This window comes from Hyaena hyaena, unplaced genomic scaffold (assembly GCF_003009895.1).
Source record: "Hyaena hyaena isolate Hyena2069 unplaced genomic scaffold, ASM300989v1 scaffold_32, whole genome shotgun sequence".
Lineage (NCBI taxonomy): Eukaryota > Metazoa > Chordata > Mammalia > Carnivora > Hyaenidae > Hyaena > Hyaena hyaena.
This window is the reverse complement of record NW_024080663.1, coordinates 1949098-1963148: the sequence shown is the minus strand read 5'-3', so window position 1 is coordinate 1963148 and position 14051 is coordinate 1949098.

Genomic DNA, 14051 nt, shown 5'->3' with positions numbered 1-14051 from the left:
AAAAAATCACTTAGATCCCTTAAATAACCAGTACATTGTTGAGTCAGTAGACTGCAATAGTAATAGTAAGATCTAGGTGGGAGACGATCCCAGCCATCCCAACATATCACTTGATGTTGGATGACTTACTTTCCCTGTACCTCTGTTTGTTCATCTGTTATATGTGATTTGTATAGGTTTTTCTTTTTAATCACAGTAACATTGATTTGCCATGATCTAGTACATCCTCCACAGAAGCAAACATTTTATTTTCACTCTTTTTAAATTTTTGCATAAATGTAAGTATTTTCTTACTCTTTAATTTGTATTTTGTGAGATGAAGAAAGCTTTCTTAAATTTATTGTCCTTTTAACTTCCTTTCATGTCAATTATCTTTTATCACTTGCTCAATTTTCTTTTGGGTTGTGTCCGCTATTTTTTTTTTCCTTTCGAAATTAGACTTAGAGGGTATGAAGAAAATAAATAGTTCTCACCTCTCTCTTAGTTCATATGGATATGAAATCCTTTCTCTAATTCAAGGTTTAAATGTGTTCCTTTTAAATGACCATCATTCCAAACAATTTCTATGAATACAAATATGACAGTTATCCTCAAATTTTTGTTTGAAGTCAGGTTATTTGTATAGTTACATGAATTGGAGCAGTCTAGATCAGTGTTACTCAGAGTGTGATATGTAAACCAGCAGCATGAGCATCACATGGTACTTATTGGAAGTGTACAGTCTTGGGCCCAAACCCTGCTGAAATACAATCTTCATGTCAACAAGATCCCAGCTGACCTCTGTGTAAGTTGAGAAATACTGACAGAGATAATGCATTAAGATAAAATCTCAATGTAATAAGTGCCTTATATCTACTAATATATATTAGCCCTTTCTGTGACATATGGGTGGCAAATGTTTTTCTAGTTCATAATCTGGGTGTATTTTTAATATTCATAGTATCTTTTTCATACATTACAAAACTGTTAGGTATTCAAGAATACTTATCCTGTTCTTTATGAATTCTCACTCTTGGCTCCCTTAGAAGAAGCTTATGCAACTCAAAATCCTACAAATATTTTGCTATATTTTTTTATTTTCATTTTAAAAAACTGCTACTTCTACATGTAATTAACATTTTTATAAAAAGCAAAACATAAGAAATTTTAAGAGATCTGAATGTGGATTTAATTTATTATACTTGAGAGACACCTGGGTGGCTCAGTTGGTTAAGCATCCTACTCTGGCTCAGGTCATGATCTTGCAGTCTGTGAGTTCGAGCCCTGCATCAGGCTCTGCCCTGACAACTCAGAGCCCAGAGCCTGCTTCAGATTCTGCGTATGTGTCTCTATCTCTGCCCCTCCCCCACTCACACCCTGTCTCTCCCCCTCTGTCAAAAATAAATAAACATTAAAAAAATTTAATTTATTATACATCATTGGCTATTTTATACTGAGGCAACTTAAAAAAAATTTTTTTTACAAATAGTTTATTGTCAAGTTGCTTTCCATATAACACCCAGTGTTCATCCCCACAAGTGCCCTCCTCCATGCCCATCTCCCCCTATCCCCCCCCACACCCGTCAGTCCTCAGTTTGTTCTCAGCATTCAAGAGTCTCTCATGATTTGAGGCAACTTTTTTATACCTCATGTTCACTGGATTATTTGGGGGGCATTTTTGCATATGTTTTCAAGGCCATTCCAGCCAAGAATCTGAAGTCTTCTGAAGAAGAGCTGTTAGAATGAAGCAAAATATTTTTTTTTTTTTTTTTTTAATGTTTTTTTTTTTATTTATTTCTAGGAGAGAGAGACAGCGTGAGCAGGGGAGGGTCAGAGAGAGAGGGAGTCACAGACTGAAACNTGAGCAGGGGAGGGTCAGAGAGAGAGGGAGTCACAGACTGAAACAGGCTCCAGGCTCTGAGCTGGCAGCCAGCACAAAGCCCGACGCGGGGCTCGAACCCAGGAACCGCGAGATCATGACCCAAGCGAAAGTCGGACGCTCAACCGACTAAGCCACCCAGGTGCCCCTGAAGCAAAATATTTTAAATTAATAGATCCATGAAACTAAATGTAGCATGATATTAGCAGGATGGATTCTCTCTTTTTTTTTTTTTAATTAGGCCTAAGGTAAATGTGAGAATTTTACAGGCTTATCAATAGTAACCACCATGATATTGTAGAATCATGATTTGCATGTTCTAAATATGGATGTATGATTCATTGCTATTGAGTCATTCTTGAACAAATTGAGAACTGATACTTTATGTACCATAATGCTGTGCAATATTTCTATCCTCAAAGGCAATATACTATAATATGTAAGAACTCAGATTCTGGACTCCAATTGACTGGGTTAAAATCTCAACTTCACTGTTTAATAAAGCTGAGGCACTGGCCAGTTATGTAAGTCTTCTGGTTTGTTTTCTTCATCTGCAAAATGGAGATAATAGTACCTACACCAGAGAGTTCTTAGGAGGATTAAATCAGTCAATATTTATAATGTCCTTAGTTCAGTAACAAGCATGAGTATATACTAAGGACTATTATTTTGTCTAAATAGAAATGCAAACCATATTTAGACAAAGATCTGTGTTAGAAATTAATAAGTTTTTTTTTCTTTTGGGGCCAATTCATATGGAAATAAAAAGATGTGAGGAATTTCTTTACGTATCAGTTACTAGTTTTCTTTATCCCTCCCCCAGCCCAGATGCAATTTGTATTAAATCTTTTCTCCCTCTTGTTCAGTGTCCCTCCTTTTGAAAAACAGGGACATTCAAAAACATAACCTCCAATTAAATCTCCTGAACTTTGTTTGTTACATAACAAATAGGTTTGGGTATTCAGAACATATTCACTTATTATATTGTACAGTCACCAATATAGCTTCAATAATAAAAACAAATGAGGGTTTTACTGTTAAAGCGAACATTACTTTTTATAATGAGGAGACATAGTCTTCCTTTGACTTTAACATTTTGTCTTGTTAACATCTCTGTTTCCCCTCCTTCCACTCTATCATAATATAGCTTTTACTGGAAAGGGGGGAAAAACCTAACAACAACAAAGAATCACAGCTCTTAAGGGAAGTAGGAGACAATGACTGTTAAGGATATCAAACTGGATAGCGTGTTTTATGTCCAGCTTCTCCCTGCTGCATTTTATTGTTGCCGAAATAAATATTGGCTACTGAAGCCTTATGAAAGTATATAAGTAGCCACATAAATCTGGCTATGACTATGTAATCCATCTCTTTATAGAGAAAAAGAATAGTTCTCCAAGAGTTGTGCAAATATTCTGCCTTTAATATCTTCAGATTTTTGTAGAATACTTTAGCAACAAATTTGAAAATAGTTTTGTAGCTATATTTAAAGTTTGAAATTGCACCCACTTTTGTTTCATTTCACAGTAGTTACTGTGCAGATTGTTCCATTATTTCTCAAGTTATAAAGTAATTTTACTGAAAATTTTCAAAAACACTTCACTGGCACAAGCTAAAACTGCAGTTTGCTTACAACCAAACGAAGCAACATTTTTGCCATCAAAGCCCATTATTACTCTCTTTCCTAAAAGTGTGAAAGAAATCAGAATACATATTTTCCTTTTTGAATAGGAAACTTTTCCCTTAGGTATATATCTAATGTTTGTGTCTGATTTTTCAAGCAGAACACTCCAATTGCAATCCCCAAACCAAGTGGAGAGATAGATTATGTAATTTCTTATCTCTCTGGCATAGGCACTGTACACCGAAACCAAGCATAAAATAACAAGATGAAAATATTATCTGGGTGGCCCATTTAGTGAATAGAAAACCCATCTTCTAGTACCATATATGTTTTCATGGAAATAAATTGAAAAAGAAGACTAGAATGTTACTAATATGGAAATACAGCATTGATAAAGCCAGAGAGAAGAATGTCATTGTTTCTAATACCTTATATTTGCTAGCTGTTTGTTATGTGCCTTTTAACGCCATGAGTGTAAAAGACATGGGAAAATATAATTTAAAAAATAATGTGCTTAGAGGTAGAGAGTTTTACAATGTGAACTCTGGAGATCCTTCTAGGTACAGACAGCTTCTCTAAGAACAATGATTTTATAGAACCTCTCATGTTTTGCTTTTTTTTTTCTTTGTCTGGATTATTTATTTTTTAACTATTTCCTTTTTTATGATTAGCTTATAGCTCTGTAGTTCCAGCTGTTTCATTCTGTAACTCTAAAACCCTATCGCTGGGGAGTTCTGTGTAATTGCCCATAATATGTACCACATTATCCATTTCAGGAACTGTGCTGAAAGACAGCAGCAATAAGGGGGTTTCTAAAGGCAGTCTGGTTTACACTAATGGACCTAACAGGAAGGAAATGCAATTTGAAAGAAGCTGATGCATATGTTCTATTGCTGAATATAATGTTTGATTTAATTATTAACTGTCAGTGATGGAGAGGCAGATCCTGTTCAGGCTTACTTAGAGTGCAATGCTTTGCATTCAAAGAAAATAAACGACAAAAGTTTTGTCTTTCAGTCCATGACTTAACAAAAGAATATGATGTTTCTCCCCACTGATGCATCATAGTTTTCAAAATTACCTTTACTTTAAGGTATAAATTGGGTAATGAAAATTTCTCATTAACATTTTCTTTTCCTTCCTTCCTTCCTTCCTTCCTTCCTTCCTTCCTTCCTTCCTTCCTTCCTTCCTTCCTTCCTTCCTTCCTTCCTTTCCTTCTTCTTGACTAGTGTTGTACATGAAAACTTCCTCTGATAGGTGGTTTTGAATTAAATACTGAGTGCTAGACTGAGTAACTTTCTAAATCTCCTTCTAGTTGAGTGTTCTATCATATGTTGACTGGCAGAAGACATTGCACTGAAGAAGGCTAAAATGCATAGCTCTCTGTGTCTTCCTCTTTTTCCCAGAATGAGTGATTTGGCATTCAGCTTCTGTCCATTTCTTTTAGTTGGCATTTTGTGACTTCCAATAAGCCTCTCCCTTGCTTTAAAAGGCCATAATTGTGTGTGAAAGGCAGAGAGCAAGATGTAAAGAACAGATTCATTAGAGACCAAACATATTCATGTCTCTTCTTAGTTACTTTATTCCTACATTGGTACAAAATGACCTAATATAGACAGAGAAATGGGCATCAGCCCACCAAATTTGTAAGGGAGCTCAATGGACAAAATGCTCTGTTGGGTCAATCAGCTAGAAAAGAGTGGTTTAGTACTATGTGTAAACAGAATAATGGGGCCATGTAATTTTAGTTGTGCATTTTATATCTATCTAGTGAGATTATTATCTTTGACACTAGCCTAGGCAGATGCATAACTGGAGCTGAAATTAAACAATAGTGATGATATTTGGAGCTCATCCAAAATGCTCTCTATTGTTTGTGTAAGTGGCTCCAAGATCATTATTTGATCCATAATTTCTCATTTTTTATTACACATATGTTCTTGCATATAACAGTGCACAACATCAACTCAGTGTGAGGCATTTTTTCTCTACAATTTCAAAAAGAATTGTTTATTTTTGTCATGAGGATAATAGAAAGCAATGATGCTTCCTGGAAATACAATACCACAATTCAAATATCTAATTGATTTAGACAGAGTAAGTAAATATATATATATATATATATATATATATATATATATATATCCAATCTATATTTTTGTTCTTTGTAGCAGCCCAAATGTCTTATTTGAGTGTTTCCATGCTTATTCTGGGCTGATAGAGTCACTATTTATGAATGACTGGGATCTGGCTTATGTAGAATTATTACTCAGCTGATAGAGTTCAATTCCACTGTTCTCAATTCTAAGGAATTTAGAAGAATATAATTTATCCATGCATTGCCAATGCAAGCATTGTTTGATGAACTTGAAAAGGTTCAAAAGCTCTGTTGCTAGAAGCTTATCAATCACAAGTACTGAATTATGCTACCCCAATTTTATCATTTAAATCAAGCTGTAAGATAGCCATGCTTTCATTCCCCCCCTAACTGTATTGTTACAAAGATGATTTTAATAGGACCTCAGATCTTCCATACTTTACTCTTGTGAAAAATAATTTTCCAGTTGGCACTGTTGTCCTTAAACAGCTACCTAATCCGTGTACATAAAACATAGCTTATGTGCACTTATGAATTTATATAAAACGCTTTAAAATAAAGTCATTGTGAATAAAGGTTTTAAAAAGTCTAGTTGCCATTGATTTTGAATACTTACTTGTCATTTTAAACAATTCCCTCTTTATTTTTTTTTTTTACTTTGCTCTTAGAGATGATTATTTTAGATTCATAGCTATAAGTTTAAACTTAATTTTCAGAGATCAGTGTTTTAAATATTTTTAAATTCTCAAAGAAAAATGTATTTTTGGACCATGGTCTGCCTGTCCTTTTCAACATTCAAAAATATCATGTGTGGAATCTGTCTTATCCTGTTGCCAAAGTGGGGCATTTACCCCCAGATTTGGATAGTCACCCCTTCTAAACACACACACACACACACACACACACACACACACACACACATTGAGTAATCCCTGTGGAAGGCTCAACACTCCAAATGCAGTTTTTGAAAAATGGGCCATCAACAAAATGGGACTGTAGTCATTTCAGAGGGCAGAGTCCCACACCTTGGGACAGAATACACTTGGGACAGTATATTCACCCCAATACTAAGAGCTCTGTTTATAAATGCAATGAAAATATTTGAGTGTGCAGGTGTATCTCCATTTCAAATATGATTCCTCCAGGCAGCAAAACAGGTGTTCTGGCTGCATGCTAATCAGGAAAAAGAACGTCTGAAATATGCATCTGCACGCTGGCACCTGGGCAGAGATTGTCCAAACACATTCTCAAGTGCAGAGTCTTAGAAAACATGATTCTTTTACTTTACTCAATACCATGAGGCATATTTTGCAGGAGAAAAACCTCACATTCTCTAGCCATTAGGGACTGCTGCTGTGTATGGCAGAGGAGGCAGCCAGAATTCAGAGACGGACTAACAAGCTGGCTGAGTTTAAGACAACTTGGGAGAAGTTTCTAGGTTTTCTGGAAGAGTAAAGTGTTCCCTGACAATGGGATTGGACCTCCAGGAAGGTAGAGGTCAAGGGTTGTTGGAAGGAAAACGAAGAGATGAATGATGTTTATGCAGAAATTTCTTATTCAGGTTCCTTCATTTAGTTCTATTCACTTTTTTAATTCTAATTCCTCCTTTTTTCCTCCTCAGGGACACCTCTGCTCTTTTCCTCCTTCTTAAGACGAGAACTGAATTTTAGTTGATGGGATTTTCAGAATACAAAAATATGGTGAGTTGGATTAATTAGAATATTTCACAGAGACCTCACTGCCTTCAGTTATCTTCTTGACAAAGATAAATGCAAATTCTTACAGGATTTATAAACTCAAGTCACATTTTCTAGATACATTCCTATAGGTGCTAGACAACTAAAGTAGCATAATAAAGAGGGAAACAGCTGAAAAAAAAATGAACAAATAGAAGACATGCTGTAAAATGTATTCATAGCTCCTGTAATTTTTTCAGTTCTGAATTTATATTTGGTCCATCTGCCCCACCATATATTAACACCAAAACTTGTCTCAAAGCTATGCATTCCTATATCTAAATATTGAACTTCCAAGTGCATTACCTTGGATTATTATGTTTTGAGTGGGTGTTTGTGGGCCTGTTTAAGTTTCATATTAAAATTATCCCAAGAAAGAAAAAGCTGAACCCTTTAGTTCATAAAAATAAACTACAAATTTTACCATATTAAATTCTCTGACTTTCACTCATTAACAAAGGAAGAAGGTGTGTAGGAATCAGCCACAACCAGGGCAGTCTCTCCGTTACCAGGGGCCACAATTGCTCACTTTCGTCCCAAAGTCAACTCCAACTGGGCTTCTGTTAGATTTGTGTTCCGTCACATCAGTGGCTGAGAAAAAGATCCAGTGGGCAGTAAAGTCTACATTTTAACATTTGTTGGATTTATCCAAATTCAACACTGTTTTTTTTTTTTTTTTAATTCTAAGCACTGTGTGCTCTAGCTAAAGTCAGTGTTTCCTCTGTAATAAGCTGCCCATTTTTAATTATCAGAGAAGATGAGATCTTAAAAGAACATCTTTGTTTTTATTTTTTTTAATGTTTTATTTATTTCTGAGAGAGAGAGAGAGAGAGAGCGTGAGCAGGGGAGGGTCAGAGAGAGAGGGAGTTACAGACTCTGAAATAGGCTCCAGGCTCGGAGCTGTCAGCACAGAGCCCGACGCAGGGCTCGAACCCACGAACCGCGACATCATGACCTAAGCGAAAGTCGGAGCTTAACTGACTAAGCCACCCAGGCGCCCCTAAAAGAACATCTTCTAAGAGTCTAGTTTTCCAAAAGTCCACTTAACAGCATCAGCAGTACTAAATTGTACATGTTTGACAGAAGATAAAAAGAAACCTGTCGTCACTACCTTTCCCAACACCCCCATGTCTGGATGGCATTTTGGCACCCCTTGTCGTCTGTTTCTACTTCAAGGCCACTTCAGATGACACCAACTCCATAAGTCTTCTCATCATAACTCTTATCTAGTAATCAAATCAGTCCTCCTTATTTGAAAACTATGGTATTCAATTTATATTCTGAGAGAGACAGACAGACCGAGGAGAGATTAAGAGAGAGAATAAGAATCATGCTTAAATGAACCTAGAACATCCAAGAGAGACTTTAAATGTACAGATTTTTTAAAAAGAAGAAATTGGCATATAGTAAATGAGAATTACAATTAACCTTATTCAAGCTTCAAATCTTCGTAGAACAAGGTGAACAAAAAATAATGAAAAGTTTTATTTTACTACTAATTTCATCCTGAAAATGTCCTATTCTCATTATTTGATTATAATTTATAAAGAGACTTGAAATGAATGAGCTCTAATGGGGCACAAACAAATCCTCCCTATAGAAGGTTTTGTGTGACCTATCTTGACTCCCCTTTCCCTACAATCTAGATTCCTTTACAGAGAACCAAATATCCTGATATGATCCATGTAAATATCTTTAGATAGGTTTGTAGCAAGGAAATCCTTTCCTGTGTCATTTTCTTGTAAGGGCGATAGTCACCTGTATTATTTGGCAGCAGATAAAATTGGGCGATAGTCACCTGTATTATTTGGCAGCAGATAAAATTGGCATATAGTAAGAGAAGTTATTATCTGCAAGTAGAATAATATTGATTGGGGCTGTTTTATTGGTAAAAGATGCAACTGACATGATTGGAGCTCAGATTTCACAAAATACAATTTTTCGCTTTTGTATGAGGAGCTGAAGTTATAGTGGTAAAGAAGTATTAAGCTCATTTGGGGTTTGTTATAGGGTTTCTGAGATACATTTCGTAAATGAACAAATTGTGTAAAAGCAGACATCACAAGAATATCTATGCCTACTTATTTTAGCCACATCTATTCACATAAATTGAGTAGAGAGAAATTGAAACCAAATAATAATTTCCTTTAAAATAGCCAATTAGTTTTTGGCTAAATAACTTAGCTTCCTCCCCCCACCCACCCCCAAACTGCTTTGCCTACTTTCTATCAGCCAATTTAAGTTTTTAAAAAAAAAGAATAAAGTGCAAGAAAAAGAGAAAAATGGTAATCATTCCAGAAATTCTGTAAGTCTACATGGTACAAAATAATTTGTGTTGTTTGGAGCTTCAAAGAAGGAAGAAAGAATAAATTAAGAGTCTCAGAACATGGGAAAAATATCTGAGAAGTCCCAAACACTTCTTGCCGTGAGCACTGCTTATTGAGCAAGTGACCTTTATGAGATTACTGTTTATGATCACTGGGTGTGTGCCAAGAGTATCTGGAAAGAATATTCCAATTTATTTCAAAGGTTACATATCAAAATTGAATATGCAGTACAACTACATTATCATATGGTATAAGTTTACGTAAGAAGTTGGAGTCCAATCGTATCATTGTTTCCCTTCAACCTAGTGTGTTTTGGTTTCTGTCTGTGAGACATGTTCCCCCTAATTCCTAAAATAGAATATAGTACAGTGATGCAAATAAAGGACAAAATGTTGTTTTTGTTGTTGCTGTTTCTCCAACTGAGAAATTTAGTTCAAGTGTGAAAGATCTATAGGATTATTTCCTAGATGTATTCCATCCAAACGTGGTAAAAATTTAATTCCAATTTTCATTTTTTAACCCTATAATCACTGTCTTCTAGCAAAGTGTGTATGATGATTGAAATAACAACACAAAGATGTCACATGGGGTGCAGCAAGAGGGAATTCTGCATCTGGGAGGGGATGGAAATTGACCAACAGGGACATATTTTTCTCTTCCTGCCCATAAATGGCTTTTAGGGAGAGGCAACTGTACATTTTACTTTCTTCAATTTTCCTGTGCATGCAACTTAATGTTTTAGTTCAGTAAGTCTGCTCAGCCTCAACTTTATCACTTTGCACAGAGTGAAACATAAACCAGGAGATTCACCTCTTCTCTTCCTTTTCTTTCTCAGTTGTCAAACTCAGTTGTCAGAGAAACTCCAGTACAGCTTTGCCCATAGCTAACCTTATTTCTTTCTTTAAATTTGTAACTTGGAAAAAAAAAAGAGAATATCACTGCCTCACAGCGTGAGAAGCAATTCTTCAAGTCAGGAGAACAATTGATACATATTTATTTAATGTCTGCTAGACCTTCAGCACACGTTGGTGTCAGAGTTCAACAATGAGGTGATGACTTTATCCTGGGAGCAAGAAAAATACACAGAGCGAACGTCTTCTCGTTTTCCTTTTGTCTCCTGCCTCCCAAATCCTCCCCAGGATTTGCACACCTGGTGGAACAGCATGGTATATGGCTCCTCAGGAAGGGCTGATGTCTAAGAGCCTTAGAACAGAAAACATTTGCCCCCCCACCCACATCCCGAAACTGGGAATTTTAAATCAGGATTTTCTATGATTAAACTACAAATACATTTCAAACTGGTAGCACAGAAGAGTCCAACACACCATCTTCTGGCATCAGAGCCCCTTTAAAGAAGAGAATCTGAATAGCTCCTGCAGCTTTTGAAATGCCCTCTGATCTCCACCACCTCTAATGCCTGCTTTCACGTGTACTTCCCTGGGTTCTGGTGGTAACTGACAACGCGGCTTCCCGAAGACTTCAAAGCCAAACTTTTCGCTTTGTCTGGTGAAAGGGAATTTAAAGAAAGACAACAATGAAGCAGACATAATGCCGGAAACTGGATCTTGAGGTAAACAAACCTGAAAGACTTTATGCAGAAATAGAAAGTTGCATCATCACAGGAGAGAGCGGACAGGGACACTCAAACTATGTGGCTCCTCCTACGTGCAACTTGTAATGCACGGGCCTGTCATTCAACTTGCAGACTGACACTGATCTTCTAAGAGACACCTTGTTAGAATGTTTCCTCCTTCTGTATCTGAAAAGCAAAAATGAAGGACTCCACTTTTTCAGAAAACAGTCGGTATGCTCTATCATTACAGAATCCATCAAGTTACTTTCTTTCTTCATTCATTCACCTATTCAGTAACTGTTTGTTGAATATCTCATCTGTGCCAGAGACAGTACTGAGGGCTTTCACATACTTTTTTCATGTAAAAGTGTTTTATTTCAGGGGTGCCTGGGTGACTCAGTTGTTTAAGCCCTACTTTGACTCAGGTCATGATCTCAAGGTCTGTGGGTTTGAGCCCACATCGGGCTCTGTGCTGACAGCTCAGAGCCTAGAGCCTGCTTCCCATTCTGTGTTTCCCTCTCTCTCTGCCCCTCCCCTGCTCATGTCTGTCTCTCTCTCTCTCAAAAATAAATAAACATTAAAAAATTATTTTTAAGTATTTTATTTCCATATACAGGTTAAGAAATTGAGACCCAAAGATATTAACTTACCTGTCCCAAGTCACAACTTGGGCTAATAGATGAGGGCTAATCCTGAACCCAGGACTTTGGATCCCCAAGTGAGTGTCCCAAATGAAAATAAATATAGTGACAGACTGCTATGGAAGCAGTGTGGTGGGGGAGGTTAAAGGGAAAGAGGGCTGGGAAATCTGAGAAGAAATCTGTAGATAGTCAGCTGAATTAGGAATTTGAAGGATAATCAGTGGTTCCTTACACATCCAAAATGAGAGGGCAGTTTACATTGGTCGGTGAGAAGGCATTGAAATAGAGTGTGGATTGAGTTCTGAAAGTACTGAGAAATATGTGTTCAGAGTAAAGAGCGATGTGGTAACACGGGGCACTGGAGGCGAGAGTTGGGTTCAGGTAATGAAGGGCCTTGAAAACCAAACAAAAAGCCTGGCATGCATGGTATGAGCCCAGGGCACGATGAAATGCTCCTGAGCATAGGTAGGTGAGGTCAGATTTGCTTTAGGATGATTTTCCAGCACCGGTTTGAAGCTGGAGAAAGGAAGACGTGGGAGGCAAAGACTGCTGTTCTTAGAACACCACCGAAATATTTCAGTCTGGAAGTAAAGAAAACCCAGCCTCGAGGTTGGGATGTGGAAAGGAGAAGGTGCACCGTCAGGGACTGCCGCAGCGGTGTCGTCCTCTTCTGAAAACAGTCTTCTGAAAATGGAGGTCAATGTAGGTCAGATAGCTAAAGCTCAGGATACGCAAGCGACTGGGTGAGAGAGCCTCCCTGGCTAGTTTCAACGTCTGTGAAATGGGACCAGTGTTGTCTTCCTCCCCACACAGCATACCGGGAGGAACTGCCGCCATTCTCACGGGGCCTGCTGCTATATTGTGAGCAGCTCCTTCTTGGTTTACACACACGTCAATAGTTCTGCTTCCCAGCAGTCCTCACATAGCTCCTGCTAATGCTTTTTTTCCCCCCACCCTCCCCACTTCACCTCTTCCACCTCATCTCACTAGTTCCCAGATGCCTAGACATGCCTCCTAACTGCATTGCTCTCCTATGCAGCTTCTTTCAGCACATCCAGGCCAGGGAAGCTGTAGTGTATATCCCTGGTTGGCGCTAATAGCACCACCTTTCCAAGCAAAGAAGTAAATTGGAACTGACACTATCCACTTAGAGTTTTAGGTATTTGTTTCTGGACTCTCTCAGAGCATTTACTGGATAAGATAGAATAAAATATATTGTGGGTTTTTTTTTTTCGTCTTATCTACAGCCTTTCTTCAAAGCCTTTAGTAACAACCACCTCATTAATCTTCCCAGCATCTCTGTGATGAAGGAGGAACGTGGTCACTACTAACAACCCCATTTTACAGAAAAGAAATCTAAAGCAGGTAGAAGTGACTTGCCCAGAGTCACCCTGTGAATCAGTCCTCCGGGGGATGGGGGGCAGGGGAGTCAACACAAACAATTCTACTGCCCTCAAAAAGTGTCCTGCTTTCCCAAAGATAAATTTAATTCAAAACTGAGATTTGAATCCTGGGTGTCAAGTCACTTCTTGTAATTACATATTCTTTTGTATTCCTTTAAAAAAATTGTTGTTGCGCTCTTTGGTATGCCATGTTACATTAGTTTGGGGTGTATAGCATTGTGAGTCAACAATTCTATGTGTTGAGCTAGGTTTACCACAACGGTAGCTACCATCTGTCACCTTACAATGTTCTTACGTTACCATTGGCTATATTCCCTGTGTCGTAACTTTCATATCCTTGTTTCATTCATTCTGTAATTGGAAACCTGTACCTTCCATCCCCGAATCCAGTTTGTCCATCCCCAACCCCACTCCTCTGGCTAGCATCAGTTTGATCTCTGTATATAATTTCCTTATTGAGGTTAGTAGTTTTAAAACTGTCACTCTAGGGGCGCCTGGGTGGCTTAGTCGGTTAAGCGTCCGACTTTCGCTTAGGTCATGATCTCGCGGTTCGTGGGTTCGAGCCCCGCGTCGGGCTCTGTGCTGACTGCCAGCTCAGAGCCTGGAGCCTGTTTCAGAGTCTGTGACTCCCTCTCTCTCTGACCCTCCCCTGCTCACGCTGTCTCTCTCTCTCCTAGAAATAAATAAAACATTAAAAAAAATTAAAAAAAAAAAAACTGTCACTCGAGGAAACTCAAGGGTCCACAATAGTGCTACAGAATTTTGGGCAAGTAATAAGCCATTTTCTGTCA